Genomic DNA, 19,103 nt, shown 5'->3' on the forward strand with positions numbered 1-19,103 from the left:
TGACCCATCTTCCCCATTGCCGTCTGGTGTCATTCGGAGAGTCTTACAGCGCAGAAGCGGCCCTTCGGCCTATTTGGTCTGCGCCAAACCACTTGCACTAGGCCCCCATCCCAGCACTTGGCCTGTGGCCTTGAGTGCTATGACATGTTTGAGCGCTCGTCCTCGTCGTTTATGAGGGCATCTCAATCTCTCTGCCATTCCCTACATTCAATGGGCGGAGAGGGGAGGGGGCGAGGAGTGCTTTTCGATTCTCACCTCAGAGGTAACAGTGACGATCCTGTGGCCCCTGCTTCAAGTCTCTTGCAAGTGAAGCGTTTTCATGCATTTCATCCCATTGAACCCCCCCCCCCCACCATTGATTTTGCTTTGAAGCTGCCTATTAGGGCAGCCCTCACTCCTCCCTGGGTCAGAGAGTGGAAGCCTGGTCATTCTCTCTTGCCGTGGTGTCATCCTTCCAACCCATTTTTTTTTACTGCGGGGTTTAGAACCAACACCACACGGTGTCTCAGTGATTAGCACAGCTGCCTCACTGCGCCAGGGACCTGGGTTCAATTCCAGCCTCGGGCGACTGTCTGTGTGGCGTTTGCGTGGGTTTCCCCCGGGTGCTCCGGTTTCCTCCCACAGTCAGGTTAGGTTTGGGTGGATTGGCCGTGCTAAATTGCCCATCATGGGTGAGTTAGCTGTGGGAGTTGCAGGGTTACAGGGATAGTGTCGAGGCGGATTGGCTACTCTTTGATGGGTCACTGCCGACTCGATGGGCCAAATGGCCTCTTTCCGCACAGTAGGAATTCTACACCAAGGCAGTTGGATTCCTCTCTCTCTGTTGGGAAATTGTGCTGGACGCCCAACAACGACGGACACCTAAGGGTCACCAAAGTGTCCGTTCAGTGCTCCAGGCGGTGATATTCATAAAATCACCAGCCTCACAACTGACCCCACTGCTCATGTTGGACACGACCCCCTCTCAAGATGCAGTAACAATGTGGATGGTGTTTATTTTCCATTAGCAGGAGGTTGCCCATTGAGACAAAATAAAGATGCTTTAGGACTAATGCAAATATTTAATTGGTGTTTGAATTTCAGCGCTGGTGTGATGTGAGGTTCTTCGGCCCTGGTGGATGATGTCGAGTGTTATGTCACTTCAGCTGTATGCAATATGCAGAACACTGACCAGCCCATGTCTACAAATCTCAGGAGTCTAATGGTCAATTGGACAGTACTTTTGGGTCATAGAGTCATGAACAATAACTAGAATTAGGCTCATAATTTAAGATTGTCTGTTGGGTTGTCAGTGTGGCTCACTTATTCTTGCTGGGCGCTACACACAGTCATACGCAGTGTCGTGATGTGGAGGCAGGCAGGCAGCCAAATCCCCGTTCCTGTAAAAACTGAAGGAACTGCAAACTGTCGGAGAAATTAGCCCAATATAGCAGAGACCACACAAGCCAGATTGGGTGAAGTTGACAAGCTGTTTAGTACAAGCAATCTGGCTGGAAGAGAAGCTGACTAGGCTGACACTGGTACAGGGAAATCAAGGGTTCTCTCCCCTGGGCTGAGGGTGAAGCCAGGTTTTATAGGAATCTTGTACAATGAGGTTAGTTAAAAAAGGAGAAAGATACAATGTATTTGGAAATTAAGTAATCCAGTTACCTGTCCTGGGAGCGAGGTATTCTGGTGCCTCTCTGTCTGACCAGTCCTTTGTATTGCTGTGTCATCAGACTGTCCTCGGCGTTTGGGACAGCTGTGTTGACTGGGACCAGGAAGCTTATTGTTAGTGTGTTTTGGGAGGTGTATTCCCTTGTCTGCGAGTGACGATGGTTCTGTCTGGTTTCACTTGTCAGCCTGTTTGGTCAATGCTGAGACATCCTGGGTGTTTCCGGTATAGTTTGGCCAAGTTTGATTTCCCTATGTTCTGTATAGTATTTGGAGCACTGCACGCAGTTTAGATTAGATTCCCTACAGTGTAGAAACAAGCCCTTCATCCCAACCAGCCCACACCGACCCTCTGAAGAGTATCCCACCCAGACCCATTTCCCTCTGATTAATACACCTAACACTACGGGCAATTTAGCACGGCCAATTCGCATGACCTGCACATCTTTGGACGGTGGGAGGAAGCTGGAGCACCCAGAGGAAACCCACGCAGACACGGGGAGAATGTGCAAACTCCACACAGTCAGTCGCCCACAGACTGGAATCGAACCTGGGACTCTGAGGCAGCAGTGCTAACCACTGAGCCACCGTGCCGCCCCAATACTTAACGATTTATTAATAATTCACTCTCTTTAGCAGGGCAAAATTTACCAACAGGCTAATCTAATTAGTGTTGAAAATCCCAATCCTCTTCAATTCTAGCCCTCCTGCTCTCACAAAGATAGACAGACAAAGCAGACATATTTAAGGCATAATTTCTTTAAAAAATCATTCACAGGATGTGGGTGTTGCTGGCTCGGCCTGCATTTATTGCCCATCCCTAATTGCCCAATTTAAAGTCAACCATATTGTTGTGGGTCTAAAGTCATCTGGAGACCTGACCAGGTAAGGATGGCAGTTCTTTTTTCCTTCAAGGACTCTAATGAACCAGATAGTTTTCCCAACAATGGATTCATAAATTCCCGGATATTTATTGAATTCAAATTCCACCTAGTGCCCCAGCAGGATTTGAATCCAGGTCCCCGAGAATAGTGTCTGATTTAACAGTTCAACGATAATACCACTTGGCCATCGTCTCCCAATCCAAAAGGCTAAAGTAAATGAGATGTAACTGGTCAGCTCACTTAAGCAGACTCCGTGATCCATAACATCACAGGCACATGGGAATGTATCCTGCTTGGTTTCTGAAGATTCCGATGCATACAAGTAGATTCTAGGAACGTTTGTTTCATACATCTAACTGAGATTCCATTTGCTGACCTTTCAATAAGTGGAGGGCAACCAGGGAGCAACCTGGTTGTGCATTTGCAGACACAATCCTTCTGACCCAAACCCAAAACCTAGTTCAAAGTTTGATTTCCCATTGTTAGACTTGTTGTTTCCCTATGAGGTCCCAGTTAACACTCAACATCTGCCATCTGTTTGAGCAAACTGCATTTCCAGATCCAAAATGTTTAGGATGCTCTTTAAACAAGAGATGACCTGCAATTAACTCCCAGGATTGGCCGCATACGCAAGTAATGTTTGCCCTTTCTTTTTTTTCCCAACAAACTGCTGCTCACAGTCCAAAGGTCATTTTCGGGTCTCAGCTCACAGTTCACAGCCACATACCAAAAATGATTTTTAAGAAAATGAAAACTAAACGAGAGGACTAACAGCAGGAACCTCCCCTCTGCAGGGAAAAAAGGACCAAGTCGATCTTCTTTTAATTGAACAAAACTCCAGAGGCCACAATAATTCACCGGTGTGTTCTCTATGGCATCATTTCCACCAAATGGAAGCAACTATCTCGGCACTTTTGATCCTGAAACTGATTCTCAGCTGGTGTACGTCAAACATCTAGTCATTCAATAGACAATAGGTGCAGGAGTAGGCCATTCTGCCCTTCGAGCCTGCACCACCATTCAATATGATCATGGCTGATCATCCTTAATCAGTATCCTGTTCCTGCCTTATCTCCATAACCCTTGATTCCACTATCCTTGAGAGATCTATCCAACTCTTTCTTAAATGAATCCAGAGACTGGGCCTCCACTGCCCTCTGGGGAAGAGCATTCCACACAGCCACCACTGTCTGGGTGAAGAAGTTTCCCCTCATCTCTGTCCTAAATGGTCTACCCCGTATCTTTAAGCTGTGTCCTCTGGTTCGGGACTCACCCATCAGCGGAAACATGTTTCCTGCCTCCAGAGTGTCCATCCTTTAATAATCTTATATGTCTCAATCAGATCCCCTCTCAGTCTTCTAAACTCAAGGGTATACAAGCCCAGTCACGCCAGTCTTTCAGCGTAAGGTAGTCCCGCCATTCCAGGAATTGACCTCGTGAATCTATGCTGCACTCCCTCAATAGCCAGAATGTCTTTCCTCAAATTTAGAGACCAGAACTGCACACAATACTCCAGGTGTGGTCTCACCAGGGCCCCGTACAACTGCAGAAGAACCTCTTTGCTTCTATACTCAATCCCTCTTGTTATGAAAGCCAGCATGCTATTAGCCTTCTTCACTACCTGCTGTACCTGCATGCTTACCTTCATTGACTGGTTACCAGACCACCCTGATCTCTTTGTACTGCCCCTTTACCTAAATTGATTCCATTTAGGTAGTAATCTTCCTTCCAGTTCTTGCCACCAAAGTGGATAACCATACATTTATCCACATTAAACTGCATCTGCCATGTATCTGACCACTCACCTAACCTGTCCAGGTCACCCTGTAATCTCATAATATCCTCCTCACATTTCACCCTGCCACCCTGCCACCCTGCCTTAGTATCATCAGCAAATTTGCTAATGTTATTACTAATACCATCTTCTATATCATTAATATATATTGTAAAAAGCTGCGGTCCCAGCACTGATCCCAGCGGTACCCGACTGGTCACTGCCTGCCATTCTGAAATGGAGCCGTTTATCACTACTCTTTGTTTCCTGTCAGCCAACCAACTTTCAATCCAAGTTAGTACTTTGCCCCCAATACCGTGCGCCCTAATTTTGCTCATTAACCTCCTATGTGGGACTTTATCAAAAGCTTTCTGAAAGTCCAGGTACACTACATTTACTGGATCTCCCTCATCCATCTTCAGAGTTACATCCTCAAAAAATTCCAGAAGATTAGTCAAGCATGATTTCTCCTTCATAAATCCATGCTGACTCTGACCTATCCTGTTACTACTATCCAGATGTGCCGTAATTTCATCCTTTATAATAGACTCCAGCACCTTTCCCACCACTGAGGTCAGACTAACTGGTCTATAATTTCCTGCTTTTTCTCTCCCACCTTTCTTAAAAAGTGGTACAACATTAGCCACCCTCCAATCCGCAGGAACTGATCCCAAATCTATTGAACTCTGGAAAATAATCACCAACACATCCACAATTTCTCGAGCCACCTCCTTCAGTACCCTGGGATGTAGACCATCAGGCCCCGGGGACTTATCAACCTTCAGACCTAACAGTCTCTCCAACACCAATTCCTGGCAAATATAAATTCCCTTAAGTTCAGGTCCTTCAGCCACTGTTACCTCAGGGAGATTGCTTGTGTCTTCCCCAGTGAACACAGATCTGAAGTACCAATTCAATTCTTCTGCCATTTCTTTGTTCCCCGTAATATATTCCCCTGTTTCTGTCTTCAAGGGCCCAATTTTAGTCTTCTGTGGATGTGTGTCACTCTGATCGCTGACATTTTCCACATCGCCAACCAATCCTGTAAATATCGTTCAACAAAGTTGTCAGAAGCAGGCTGAACTGTACCGAACCTTCTTTTGTAGGGAAATGGGCAGAATATAAAATGACTGGGGTGTTATATAAACACTGGGCGGTGGGGGTTGTTATAAAATGACTGGGGGTGTTATATAAACACTGGGCTGGGGGGATTGTGATAAAATGATTGGGGGTGTTATATAAACACTGGACTGGGGTATTGTTATAAAATGACTGGGGTAGTGTTATATAAACACTGGGCTGGGGGGTGTTGTTATAAAATGGCTAGGAAGTTATATAAACACTGGGCTGTAGGTGTTGTTAAACAATGGGTGGGTGCGTGTTATGTAAACACTAGGCTCGGGATGTTGCTATAAAATGACTGGGGCTGTTATATAAACACTGGGCTGGGTGTGTTATAAAATGACTGGGGGGGTGACATATAAACACTGGGCTGGGGGTGTTGCTATAAAATGACTAGGGGGTGACATATAAACACTGGGCTGGGGGTGTTGCTATAAAATGACTAGGAAGTTATATAAACACTGGGCTGTAGATGATGTTAAACAATGGGTGGGTGCGTGTTATGTAAACACTAGGCTCGGGATGTTGCTATAAAATGACTGGGGCTGTTATATAAACACTGGGCTGGGTGTGTTATAAAATGACTAAGGGGTGACATATAAACACTGGGCTGGGGGTGTTGCTATAAAATGACTGGGGTGTGTTGCATAAACACTGGGCTGGGGGTGTTGCTATAAAATGACTGGGGGGGTGACATATAAGCACTGGTCTGGGGGGTTGTGATAAAATGACTTAGGGAGTTCTATAAACACTGGGCTGGGGGATTGTTATAAAATGACTGGGGGATGACATATAAATACTAGGCTGGGGTGTTGTTATAAAATGACTCGGGGCTGTTATATAAACACTGGGCTGGGTGTGTTATAAAATGACTAGGGGGTGACATATAAACACTGGGCTGGGGGTGTTGTTATAAAATGACTTAGGGAGTTATATAAACACTGGGCTGTAGGTGTTGTTAAACAATGACTGGGTGGGTGCGTGGTATGTAAACACTAGGCTCGGGATGTTGCTATAAAATGAATGGGGGGTGACATATAAACACTGGGCTGGGGGGTTGTTATAAAATGACTTAGGGAGTTATATAAACATTAGGCTGGGGGCTGTTGTGCTAAAATGACTGGGTGTGTTATATAAACACTGGGCTGGGGGTGTTGTTATAAAATGACTGGGGGGGTGACATATAAACACTGGGCTGGGGTGTTGTTATAAAATGACTGGGGTAGTGTTATATAAACACTGGGCTGGAGGGTGTTGTTATAAAATGACTGGGGTGTTATATAAACACTGGACTGGAGGGTGTTGTTATAAAATGACTGGGGTGTTATATAAACACTGGGCTGGGGGTGTTGTTATAAAATGACTGGGGTGGTGTTATATAAACACTAGACTGGGGGGTGTTGTTATAAAATGACTGGGGTGTGACATATAAACACTGGGCTGGGGGTGTTGTTATAAAATGACTGGGGTGTGTTACATAAACACTGGACTGGGGGGTGTTGTTATAAAATGACTGGGGGGGTGTTATATAAACACTGGGCTCGGTGGTGGTGGTTGTTATAAAATGACTGGGGGTGTTATATAAACACTGGACTGGAGGGTGTTGTTATAAAATTACTGTGGGGTATTATAAAAACACTGGACTGGGGGGTGTTGTTATAAAATGACTGTGGGGTATTATAAAAACACTGGACTAGGGGTGTTGTTATAAAATGACTGTGGGGTATTATAAAAACACTGGACTGGGGGTGTTGTTATCAAATGACTGGGGTGTGTTATATAAACACTGGGCTGGGGGTGTTGTTATAAAATGACTGGGGTGTGTTATATAAACACTGGGCTGGGGGTGTTGTTATAAAATGACTGGGGTGTGTTACATAAACACTGAGCTGGAGGGAGATGCATAAGACTGTAGAGCCTCAGCCTAGCTGCAGAGCCTCGGCCTGGCCTACGAGTCCAGGCTGGAGGAGTCACCCTGAGATCTGCTCCTCATCCCAGGGAGACCCTGGGCTGGAATGGAGTTGTGCCCAGCTCACTTTGGCATTGCTGTCACTGCCAACAAAGGCCTCCCCCTTTGTCCCCCACTCTCCAGGCTTTAAAGAAAACAGAGGGGGATTACTAACTCCCACAACCTGAGGCAGGAACTGGGGGAAGTAGGTTTGGTGGCTGCTGTTTGAGGACAAATTCACATCTGTCATGTGGGAATTGTTGAAGGCCAGTTGATTAGTGTTCAGAGCCAGCATGTTCCTGTGAAAATAAAGGATAAGAATGGCATGATTCAGGAAATTTGGACAACAAGAGAAATTGAGAGCTCAGTCAAATCAAAAAAGAGGTATATGTTAGGTTAAGGATACTGAAGACAGACAGAGAAGCAAAAAAAAGAACGGGAAAGGACAGGAATTAGGAGAGCTAAAGGGGGCAGGGGCATGGAATATCTTTGGCAAGCAAGATTAAGGAAAATCCCAATGCATTTCATACACACATTTGGAGCAAGTTTCTGGAAAATTGTAGGAAATCTTTGTATCCTCTTTGCGGGTAGTGGACTGTCCCTTTGAAATAAAGTAACAGCTGTTCTGGAACACTGGAAGCAACATTGGCCTACTGAAGGGCATGCTGGGAAAACTGGCCAACTGAACAGTGTGCTTAGAATTGGATCAGGCCAGACATACAGATACACAAACTGGTCGCCTTGATTGATTATGTTAATAGGTGCTAATGAAACAATGGAACTGAGATATTAAATAAAGAGGTTGCAACATTCACTTGGATTAAACCAGGCAAGTACGCTAGCCGTTCACCTTGATTGACGATTGAATAGGTGTTGACAGGACAATGTTGTAAGGTTTGGGTAGAACAATAGATCTGAACAAACAGGAGGCTGGAAGAACACAGCAAGCCAGGCAGCATCAGGAGGGGGAGAAGTCAACTTTTTGGGTATTAAGGGGTATTTTGGGTATGAACCCTTCTTCAGGACTGAGAGTGTTTTGAGACAGCTTGGCTCCTCGGGTCGACTCAATTAAATAGGAGAAATTACAATATCCAAAACTGTCGTTTGTAGCATCCTTCCTGAGACAGAAACTCAATTAACATCAAATTAATAAATTATTCTCGATTGCAATGTTACATTAAACTACTGCTAAGCCACTGGACAGATCGTTCACATTTAAGCATGTTTGGGCAGCACAGTTTGGTGACAATGTCGCTGTAGAATTAGGGAACAGTATTTTCGAGAACGCTTGCTTACCTCTGCGATTCTCGCAGGGATCATTTTGTACACCTTGTTCTGCGCATGTGCCAGTGTGAGCTGCTGTCAGAGCGTGTGAGTGGGACAGTACTACACATTGATCGGCTTCATCACAAATATTAATGTCATGAATGTTCATTGCTGTCCCTCTGAGACAAGAATATTCATGTATAATTCCGACAAGACTATATGACACACAGAGTCATAGAGACGTCCAGCATGGAAACAGACCCTTCGGTCCAACTAGTCCATGCCGACCAGATATCCCAACCCAATCTAGTCCCACCTGCCAGCACCCAGCCCATATCCCTCCAAACCCTTCCTATTCATATACCCATCCAGATGCCTTTTTAAATGTTGCAATTGTATCAGCCTCCACCACTTCCTCCGGCAGCTCATTCCATACACACACCACCCTCTGGGTGAAAAAGTTGCCCCTTAGGTCCCTTTTAAATTGAATTGTATTGAATTGAATTTATTGTCACCTGTACCAAGGCACAGCCAAAAGCTTTGTCTTGCGAGCAGTACAGGCAGATCACAGAGTTAAGTAGCGTAGATAAGTAAATAATAGGTAAACAACAGCAAAAACAAAAACACAGGTCCAGGTGAACGTGAAGAGTTTGTGATTCCCTTCAGTATTCTAACAACAGAAGGGTAGAAACTGTTTTGAAACCGGCTGGTGTGTAGAAGTTGTAGAAACTCATTCCCAGGGTGGGATGGATCTTTGAGAATGCTGGCGGCCTTTCCTTGACAGCGGGCCTGGGAGATGGATTCGATAGATGGGAGGTTGGCCTTTGTGATTGTCCGAGTAGAGGGGGTTATATCTTTCCCCTCTCACCCTAAACCTATGCCCTCTAGTTCTGTATTCCCCACCCCAGGGAAAAGAACTTGTCTATTTATCCTATCCATGCCCCTCATGACTTTATAAACCTCTATAAGGTCACCCCTCAGCCTCCGACGCTCCAGGGAAAACAGCCCCAGCCTGATCAGCCTCTCCCTATAGCTAAAACCCTCCAATCCTGGCAACATCCTTGTAAATCCTTTCTGAACCGTTGCAAGTTTCACAACACCTACCATTTGCCTTTCTAATTTCTACTTGTATATCACAGAATGTACTTCTAGATTATCCTTTTTGCTTCCAAAAAATGGAGGGGCATAGTGACACGAATGTTAGCAAGCAGTGTCCTGGTGATGGAATTGCATGTGGGGAACACAAAAGAAAGGTTATAACACTGGGAGAGAAGGTACTTGTTATAAAGCGTTTTGAGCGTAAGGAGGGAACATGTGATACAGCTCACTTAACAGGAATGAAGGACTCTACCATTAGAGGCAACGCTGAAAAGATTAAAACAAGCTGTATTGCTGGACCAAGTCTGAGTGCCGGGAAATCTGTGAGTTCAAGGCCAAAGGAACTTGAGAAGCTGAAGAGGTTTTTAAATGTTTGGATAGAAGATCAAACCAAAAAGCAATTCTGGAACCACCTTTCTCACTGTAAAAGAGAAAGTCTATCCATTTACAAAGATCGAAAGCGCTCCTAAAAATCAGAGAGCATTGTGTTGGCCGAGCAAAGCAGGTTGGTTTTGAAGAAGTGGAAAGTGAGGACATTGAAGAGCTGCTTGAGTCCCACTGTGAAGACCACTCTGCAGCTGATCGACAACAGCTTTATGCTGAGGGAGAAGTGGAAGCTGAAGGTGTAGAAGATGAAGTCCAAGGTGCAGCAAGATGAGAGCTTTCCACTTCTGTTTTAGTCTTCTACCCTGAGACAAATTGAGAGGCATTTGGAGCTGTTAGACGACAATGACTACAACACAGAATGCAGGAGGATAACAGGTTGTTCAATAAGGGATTGTCTGGCACCCTTGAACAACTTCTTCAAGACAGGAGAGAAAGGGAAAACCAGCAAAACCTTTTTAAATCAACCCCCAAGAAACAGCCTGAAGACAATCAACCACAACCATCCACTTAGAGTCATAGAGTCATAGAGATGGACAGCATGGAAACAGACCCTTCGGTCCAACCCGTCCATGCTGAACAGATATCCCAACCCAATCTAGTCCCACCTACCAGCACCCAGCCCATATCCCTCCAAACCCTTCCTATTCATACAGGTAAAGACAATGACTGCAGATGCTGGAAACCAGATTCTGGATTAGAGTGGTGCTGAAAAACAAAGCAGTTCAGGCAGCATCCGAGGAGCAGGAACGTCGGGCTTTTGCCCGAAATGTCGATTTTCCTGCTCCTCGGATGCTGCCTGAACTGCTGTGCTTTTCCAACCCCATCCCTTCCTATTCATATATCCATCCAGATGCCTTTTAAATGTTGCAATTGTACCAGCCTCCACCACTTCCTCATTCCATACGCGTACCGCCCTCTGCGTGAAAAAGTTGCCCCAAAGGTCTCTTTTATATCTTTCCCTCCTCACCCTAAACCTATACCCTCTATTTCTGGACTCCCCAACCCCAGGGAAAAGACTTTGACCATTTCTCCTATCCATGCCCCTCATGATTTTGTAAACCTCTGTAAGGTCACCCCTCAGCCTCCGACGCTCCTGGGAAAACAGCCCCAGCCTGTTCAGCCTCTCCCTATAGCTCAAACCCTCCAACCCTTCTGCAAACCCACCTGCACCGGACGCTGAGAGGATGATGATGACCCCCCCCGTCCCTGCATTAACAATAGCTTTCAAAGTAATGTGTTAAATTTACTTTTGTTTCATTCATAAATATGACTGAAAGTTGCATTCAGGCTGTGCTATACTTTGTGTAGATGTTTGGGTGATTTTTGAGCGAGCGTGAGTGATATTTTTTGCATGTCTGCTCTGACCCCACTTTTCCCATAGGCCCCATTATTTCCATTAAGCAATTTTCTATGAAGCGAGCATTCGCTGGAATGCAAGGACGGCATTGTAGGAGAACGACCTCTACTTGGAAATGACCTGGATAAGTAGACTTTAAAAAGCCACGTAACTCACTGAAGCCTCACACACTCCAGAAGAAAACATCAGCATCAAGAAGCAGGGAGATCAGGAGCAGGAAGGACAGCCTCAACTCTAGTTTGACCAGCTTCAGTTGGAGTAATATTGGACCCTCCTAGTGCTGTAATGCAGGTCAACATCATCTTGTGTGTGTAAGGATTGCCTTTGGTTTATTGGGATCGAGTCAGACTCAAATGTTTGTTTGTTAACTTGATATGCTACTGTACAGGACTGAACTGCATTTGTGACAATGTATATGTACAAAGACTTTTTAATGAATAAAATGCATTTTTAAAATATAAAAAATCTTGTGCTCCTAAAGCAGATTGTAAACCAGTGTGAGGCATTTCGTAACTGTAAAGGTATTTGGAGAATTAGAGGGAAAAATGGTTCCATATATACTACTCTGTTCTGCCTCACAGCTGCTCCTCACGTATCCAGGCCTCCAGCCCACTCTGTTCTGCCTCACAGCTGCTCCTCACGTATCCAGGCCTCCGGCCCACTCTGTTCTGCCTCACAGCTGCTCCTCACGTATCCAGGCCTCCACACCACTCTAGGCCACCAATTCACTCCACTTCAGCTTTTCATATCTGTCCCTAGCTGCCTTTGAACTGAGTGGTTACAAGGCCATTTCAGGCAGTAATTGAGAGTCAGCCACATTGTTGTGCGTCTGGAATTACCTGTCGGCCAGACCAGACGGGGATGGCAGATTTCCTTCTCTGAAGGAGATCAATGATACAGATTTTCTTTCCAACCGTAAACAATAATCATCAGTAGATTCTTAATTCCAGATTTTTAAAATTGAATTAAAATTCCATCTGCCATGGCAGGATTTGAGGACGGGTTCCTAGAACATTAACTGAGTTTCTGGATTTATAGTTAAGCAGTAATACTACAAGGCAATCATTTCCCCAACTACGTGAGTAATTGTCTCATTTCTGGATGATAGCTTCTGGTAGCTGTCATCCAAAACTTCACAGTAACTAGGGGAGTACCACAGGGATTAATGCTGGGGTCACAATCGTGGGGGTGGTGGGGTCCGTTTGGAGGTGGTGGAAATGTCGTCGGATGATGTGGTTTATGCAAAGGTTGGTAGGGTGGAAGGTGAGTACTAGGGGGGTTCTGTCCTTGTTACGGTTGGAGGGGTGAGGTTTGAGGGCGGAGGTGCGGGGTGTGGATGAGATGTGTTGGAGGGCATCTTAAACCACATGGGAAGGGAAATTGCGATCTCTAAAGAAGGAGGCCACCTGGTGTGTTCTGTGCTGCTCCTCACGTATCCAGGCCTCCAGCCCACTCTGTACTGCCTCACAGCTGCTCCTCACGTATCCAGGCCTCCAGCCCACTCTGTTCTGCCTCACAGCTGCTCCTCACGTATCCAGGCCTCCAGCCCACTCTGTTCTGCCTCACAGCTGCTCCTCACGTATCCAGGCCTCCAGCCCACTCTGTACTCCCTCACAGCTGCTCCTCACGTATCCAGGCCTCCAGCCCACTCTGTACTCCCTCACAGCTGCTCCTCACGTATCCAGGCCTCCAGCCCACTCTGTACTCCCTCACAGCTGCTCCTCACGTATCCAGGCCTCCAGCCCACTCTGTTCTGCCTCACAGCTGCTCCTCACGTATCCAGGCCTCCAGCCCACTCTGTTCTGCCTCACAGCTGCTCCTCACGTATCCAGGCCTCCAGCCCACTCTGTTCTGCCTCACAGCTGCTCCTCACGTATCCAGGCCTCCAGCCCACTCTGTACTCCCTCACAGCTGCTCCTCACGTATCCAGGCCTCCAGCCCACTCTGTACTCCCTCACAGCTGCTCCTCACGTATCCAGGCCTCCAGCCCACTCTGTTCTGCCTCACAGCTGCTCCTCACGTATCCAGGCCTCCAGCCCACTCTGTTCTGCCTCACAGCTGCTCCTCACGTATCCAGGCCTCCAGCCCACTCTGTTCTGCCTCACAGCTGCTCCTCACGTATCCAGGCCTCCAGCCCACTCTGTTCTGCCTCACAGCTGCTCCTCACGTATCCAGGCCTCCAGCCCACTCTGTTCTGCCTCACAGCTGCTCCTCACTGCTGCTCTTTTCCCTCCCCAACAATTTCCGTTTTCCACAAACACCGTTCCCTCCGTGACTACCTGGTCAGGTCCACGCCCCCCGACAATCCACCCTCCCGTCCTCGCACCTTCCCCTGCCACCACAGGAATTGCAAAACCTGCGCCCACACCTCCTCCCTCACCTCCATCCAAGGCCCCAAAGGAGCCTTCCACATTCATCAAAGTTTTACCTGCACATCCACCAATGTCATTTATTGTAACTGTTGCTCCTGATGCGGTCACCTCTACATTGGGGAGACTGGATGCCTTCTCGCAGAGCACTATAGGGACATCTCCAGGACACCCGCACCAATCAATCACACCGCCCTGTGGCCCAACATTTCAACTCCCCCTCTCACTCTGCCGAGGACATGCAGGTCCTGGGCCTTCTCCACCACCACTCCCTCACCCCCCCCGCCCGACGTCTTGAGGAAGAACGCCTCATCTTCCACCTTGGAACATTTCAACCCCCAGGGCAACAATGTGGACTTCACCAGTTTCCTCATTTCCCCTTCCCCCACCTCACCCCAGTTCCAACCTTCCAGCTAAGCACCGTCCCCATGACCTGTCCTACCTGCCAATCTTCCTTCCCACCAACCCACTCCACCCTCCCCTCTGACCTATCACCTCCATCCCCACCCCCATTCACCTATTGTACTCTTTGCTAACTTCCCCCACCCTACCCCTGATCTATCTCCCCACCCCCAGCCCCATTCACCTATTCTACTCTATGCTAATTTCTCCCTACCCCCCACCCCCCCACATTTATTTCTCCACTCTGCAAGCTTCCAGCCTCTGTTCCTGATGAAGGGCTTTTGCCCGAAACGTCGATTTTCCTGCTCCTAGGATGCTGCCTGACCTGCTGTGCTTTTCCAGCACCACTCTAATTTAGACTCTGGTTTCCAGCATCTGCAATCTTTGTTTTGACCTCGTTGATTTTGACCTTTGTCCACCCTCGTCCAACACCGGCCCCTCCAAATCATGTTATTGAGGAAGTTTGGCTCCGAGGGTCGGCTCAGTCAAAGGGAAATTACAATATCCAACACTGTCTTTTGGAAGAGTCTTCCCGAGATAGAAAATCAATTAACATCAAGTAAATGACTTATGCTAATTACATTCTTACAACAAACCGCTGCTGAGCCACAATACTTGGAAATGACCCAGATAACACGATAAAAGAAGCAACTCAGGTCAGAGGGGTCCCTCACACACTCCAGAGAGAACAGCACCAAGAATCAGAAACCTTGGGAGCAGGAAGAACAGCCTGATCTTCAGTTTGACCCACTATAATCGGGGTAGTACAAACCTCTTTATCACCCTCTGAAAATGCAATCTTACACAAACAAAAGATGCCTTTTGTTTGTTTGTTGATGAGAGTAAAACTCCAATGTTTATTAATAAAATCAAATTACTGCGGATGCTGGAATCTGAAATCAAAAGAGAAAATGCTGGAAAATCTCAGCAGGTCTGGCAGTATCTGGAAGGAGAGAAAAGAGCTGATATTTCGAGTCTAACTGACCCTTTGTCAAAGCTAAAAAAAAGGAAGAAATAGGATGGTATTTATACTCGGCTGAGAAAAGGTATTTATACTCGGCTGGAAGTAAACGAGTAAATCAGAGATATATATAAATGATATTTACATTTCAATCACGGGCCTGTTTCTTTAACACCAGAGGGTGTTAAAGAATGTGTATCCAGAAAAGGTGGTGCTCTCAGTTTAATGTCACATCCAAACAACGTTGAGAAATATTTCCTTGTCCCTGGAATCCTTAATCTTAACCGTGAGGTCTCCTGAAGGAATTGATTTACATGGTGGAACACAGAGGGTGGGAGATTGCAAAGCTGCAGTTTCACAAAAGAAGATTTGTTCAGTTTGTAGGGATTAGGAAAAAGTGATGGCAAAATATCTTTCAAGTTTCACCAGCAAAGCTTAAAAATTGCTTTTATTCGCGTTCACCTAACATTACGTAAACAGTGTTTGATAACAGAGTGCTTCAGGTGTCTGAGAGATTTCTGGGGCTTTGTTTTGGTGAAAGAGGAGTCAGTCGGAAGGGGGCGGGGCAGGGGGCGGAGCATTTCCGTTTCTGGAAGAAATGCAAATTAGTGCAGCTTCTCAGGGCGCCTAGTGAGTGTAGTATTCAGTGAAACATGAGCTTTTTCCGGGTGTTCTTTGATCCAGGTGAGAAATGGCGCTGTTGTGCAGACAGGGGACCTCAGGCAGGTGAATTTTCGATTTCCGAAAATGCAGTTAGTGTGAGTGTAAGAGCTATGGGCTGTTGTTGGGTTTGAGCGAGTGCGAGTATTAAGCATACTTACCTGGCAGGGGAGATACCATGATCACCAAGGTGGTTCTCCCAGGACGAGGCTATCCCATTGCACTTCGGGTGTGCTGACGCCTGCGATGTCCCCAAATGCGGGATACTCGACTGCAAAATTTGTGGTAGTGGGGGACTGCGTTCGCGCTCTCCCCTGATTTACAAATAAAAAACAGAACATTCAGCAGAGGGCGCTCATCTCTGTGATTGCCAGCATAAATGTGCGCAGCATTAAAGCGGCTACGCGATGTGTTTCAACGCTGGCCTTCCTGGCCAACGTCAAAGCCGATATCCTGTTTCTGCAGGAGTGTGGGATACCGCACCTCAGCAGTTACAGGAGATGGTCGAGCTTGTGGGCCCACGGGCCGTCAGTGTGGTCGGGGGGCAACGATAGCCGCGCCTCCGGCCTGGGTATCCTGTTGCGGGGAGGCAACTTCACCATCTCCGAGGTTAAGGAGGTGGTGGGCGGGCGCCTCCTCGTCGTGGACGTCAAATACAGAAACGCTCCCGTGAGACTAATCAACGTGTACGCCCCAGTGGGTAAGAGTGAACGGTTGGCCGTCCTGCAACAGCTTCCACTGCTGCTGGCTACGTCCAGGCCGGTCATTCTGGCCGGAGACTTCAACTGCATCATTGATGCTGATGGACGATCCGGCGGGGGGGACAGTAAACCGGACGCTACGTCCAGGGCCCTGATGGAAACGGTCAAAGACGCCAAGCTGCACGACGTCTTCAGCGCCCCTGCAGACGGAGCGCAGCGTAGATACACCTGGTCACGGGCAGACGGGTCTATCCGCTCAAGGATAGATTACCTGTTTGTGTCCCGAACGCTCTCGGTCAGATCCACCGACGTCAAGCCGGTGTTCTTCTCTGACCACTGCCTCCTGCTGGCCGACTGTCACCTACAGGACGAACAGCGGGCGGGCAAGGGAACGTGGAAACTGAACACTAAGCTGTTGACCCCGGGAAACATCGAAGAGCTCAAGAGGGATTACGCAGGTTGGAGAACCGTGAAGCCCCTCTTTGAGTCTCCAGCGGACTGGTGGGAAACGGTAAAAGGGAACATCAAGAGGTTCTTTATCCTCAAAGGTGTCCAGGAGGCGAGAGAGAGGCGGGGAAAACTGTCCCAGCTCCAGGAAAGTATGCAGAACCTGCTCCTGCTGCAGACGATGGGGGTGGATGTCACGGAGGACCTCAAGGAGGTGAAGGGCCAGCAAGCCTCGCTCTTTGCCTCGGAGGCCTCCAGGATAATCTTCCGGTCCAGGGTCCGCTCGGTGGAGCAGGACGAGACGTGCTCACGTTTCTTCTTCCAGAAGGTGCACAAAGAGAGCTCCGTGCTCAGCAGCCTGAAGAAAGAAGATGGCTCGGTAACGTCATCTCAGGCTGACGTCATGAGGATCAGCAAATCCTTCTACGCCAGCCTGTATGACTCGAAGCCGACCGACAGCGCGGCCTCCCAGTCGTTCCTGTCCTCTATCACGGAGGTCCTAGATGACGGAACACGAGAGAGGCTGGACCAGCCGCTATCTCTGGATGAACTGACCAAGGCCCTCGAGTCCTTCGAAAAGAATAAAACTCCCGGAAGCGACGGCTTACCGGTCGAGGTTTATTCCGCTCTTTGGGACTTGATCGGCCAGGACCTGCTGGAGGTGTATGTCAGTATGCTCCGGGCAGGTACCATGAGTGAATCCATGAGGAAAGGCATCATCACCCTCGTCTACAAGCGGAAGGGGGAGAGGGAGGAAATTAGAAATTGGAGACCGATCTCACTGTTAAATGCAGACTACAAAATCCTGTCAAAGGTCATCGCCAACCGGGTCAGGTCTGCTCTGGGATCGGTGATCCACCCGGACCAAACCTGTGCTGTACCGGGCAGGAAGATCTCTGAGAGTCTCGCACTCCTCAGGGATACGATCGCCTACGTGCAGGACAGGGGGGTGGACACCTGCCTCATCAGCCTGGACCAGGAGAAAGCCTTTGACAGGATATCGCATACATATATGAGGGATGTCCTCTCCAAAATGGGCTTTGGGGAGGGAATCGGAAATTGGATCAGACTGCTCTACACCAACATTGTCAGTGCAGTCTCAATCAATGGGTGGGAATCAGATAGCTTCCCTGTAAGATCTGGAGTCAGGCAGGGATGCCCCCTCTCACCCGCCTTGTTTGTGTGTTGCATAGAGCCATTTGCCGAATCCATCAGGAAGGATGCGAGCCTGAGAGGGGTGACTATTCCTGGCAGCGGGGGCCTGCAGGTTAAGGCCTCCCTGTACATGGATGACGTCGCTGTTTTCTGCTCGGATCCGCTGTCCGTGCACAGACTCGTGTGCATCTGCGACCAGTTCGAACGGGCCTCGGGGGCCAAGGTAAACCGAGGCAAGAGCGAGGCCATGCTCTTCGGGAACTGGGCCGACCAATCCTCTATCCCCTTCACCGTCAGGACTGACCACCTGAAGGTGCTGGGTATTTGGTTCGGGGGGGCTGGGGCGTGTGCCAAGACCTGGGAGGAGCGGATCAGGAAGATGAGACAGAAACTAGGCAGATGGGGGCAACGGTCGCTCTCCATCGCGGGAAAAAACCTGGTCATCAGGTGTGAGGTACTCTCAGTATTGCTATATGTGGCACAGGTCTGGCCTATCCCCAGGACCTGTGCCGCCGCAGTCACCCGGGCCATCTTCCAATTCATTTGGAGATCAAAGATGGACCGGGTCCGAAGAGACTCAATGTACAAAGACCGGTGCAATGGGGGAAAAAACACGCCCAATGCCACCCTCACCCTGATGGCCACCTTTGTGTGTGGCTGCATCAAGCTGTGCGTGGATCCCCGGTACGCAAACACCAAGTGTCACTACGTACTGAGGTTCTACCTGTCCCCGGTGTTGCGAAGGATGGGCCTGGCCTCGCTGCCGCGGAACGCTCCGAGTAGTTGGACCGTTCCGTATCACCTGTCCTTCGTGGAGAAATTTATGAGGAAAAACACCTTTGACCACAAGTCCATCAGGAAGTGGTCAGCACGTAGCGTCCTTGAGACCCTTCGGGAAAAGGAGAGGGCGGATCCTGTC

General features: G+C 48.1%; 1 non-coding gene across 1 annotated transcript; it reads left to right on the forward strand.

Moving 5' to 3' along the window:
- The first annotated feature begins 16,034 nt into the window (after positions 1 to 16,034).
- On the forward strand, positions 16,035 to 16,198 carry LOC140455733 (U1 spliceosomal RNA). The gene has a single exon (XR_011952996.1). It is a non-coding gene; the product is annotated as a U1 spliceosomal RNA (small nuclear RNA).
- The last annotated feature ends 2,905 nt before the right edge of the window (positions 16,199 to 19,103 follow it).

Source organism: Chiloscyllium punctatum, chromosome 30, assembly GCF_047496795.1.
Source record: "Chiloscyllium punctatum isolate Juve2018m chromosome 30, sChiPun1.3, whole genome shotgun sequence".
NCBI classification, from domain to species: domain Eukaryota; kingdom Metazoa; phylum Chordata; class Chondrichthyes; order Orectolobiformes; family Hemiscylliidae; genus Chiloscyllium; species Chiloscyllium punctatum.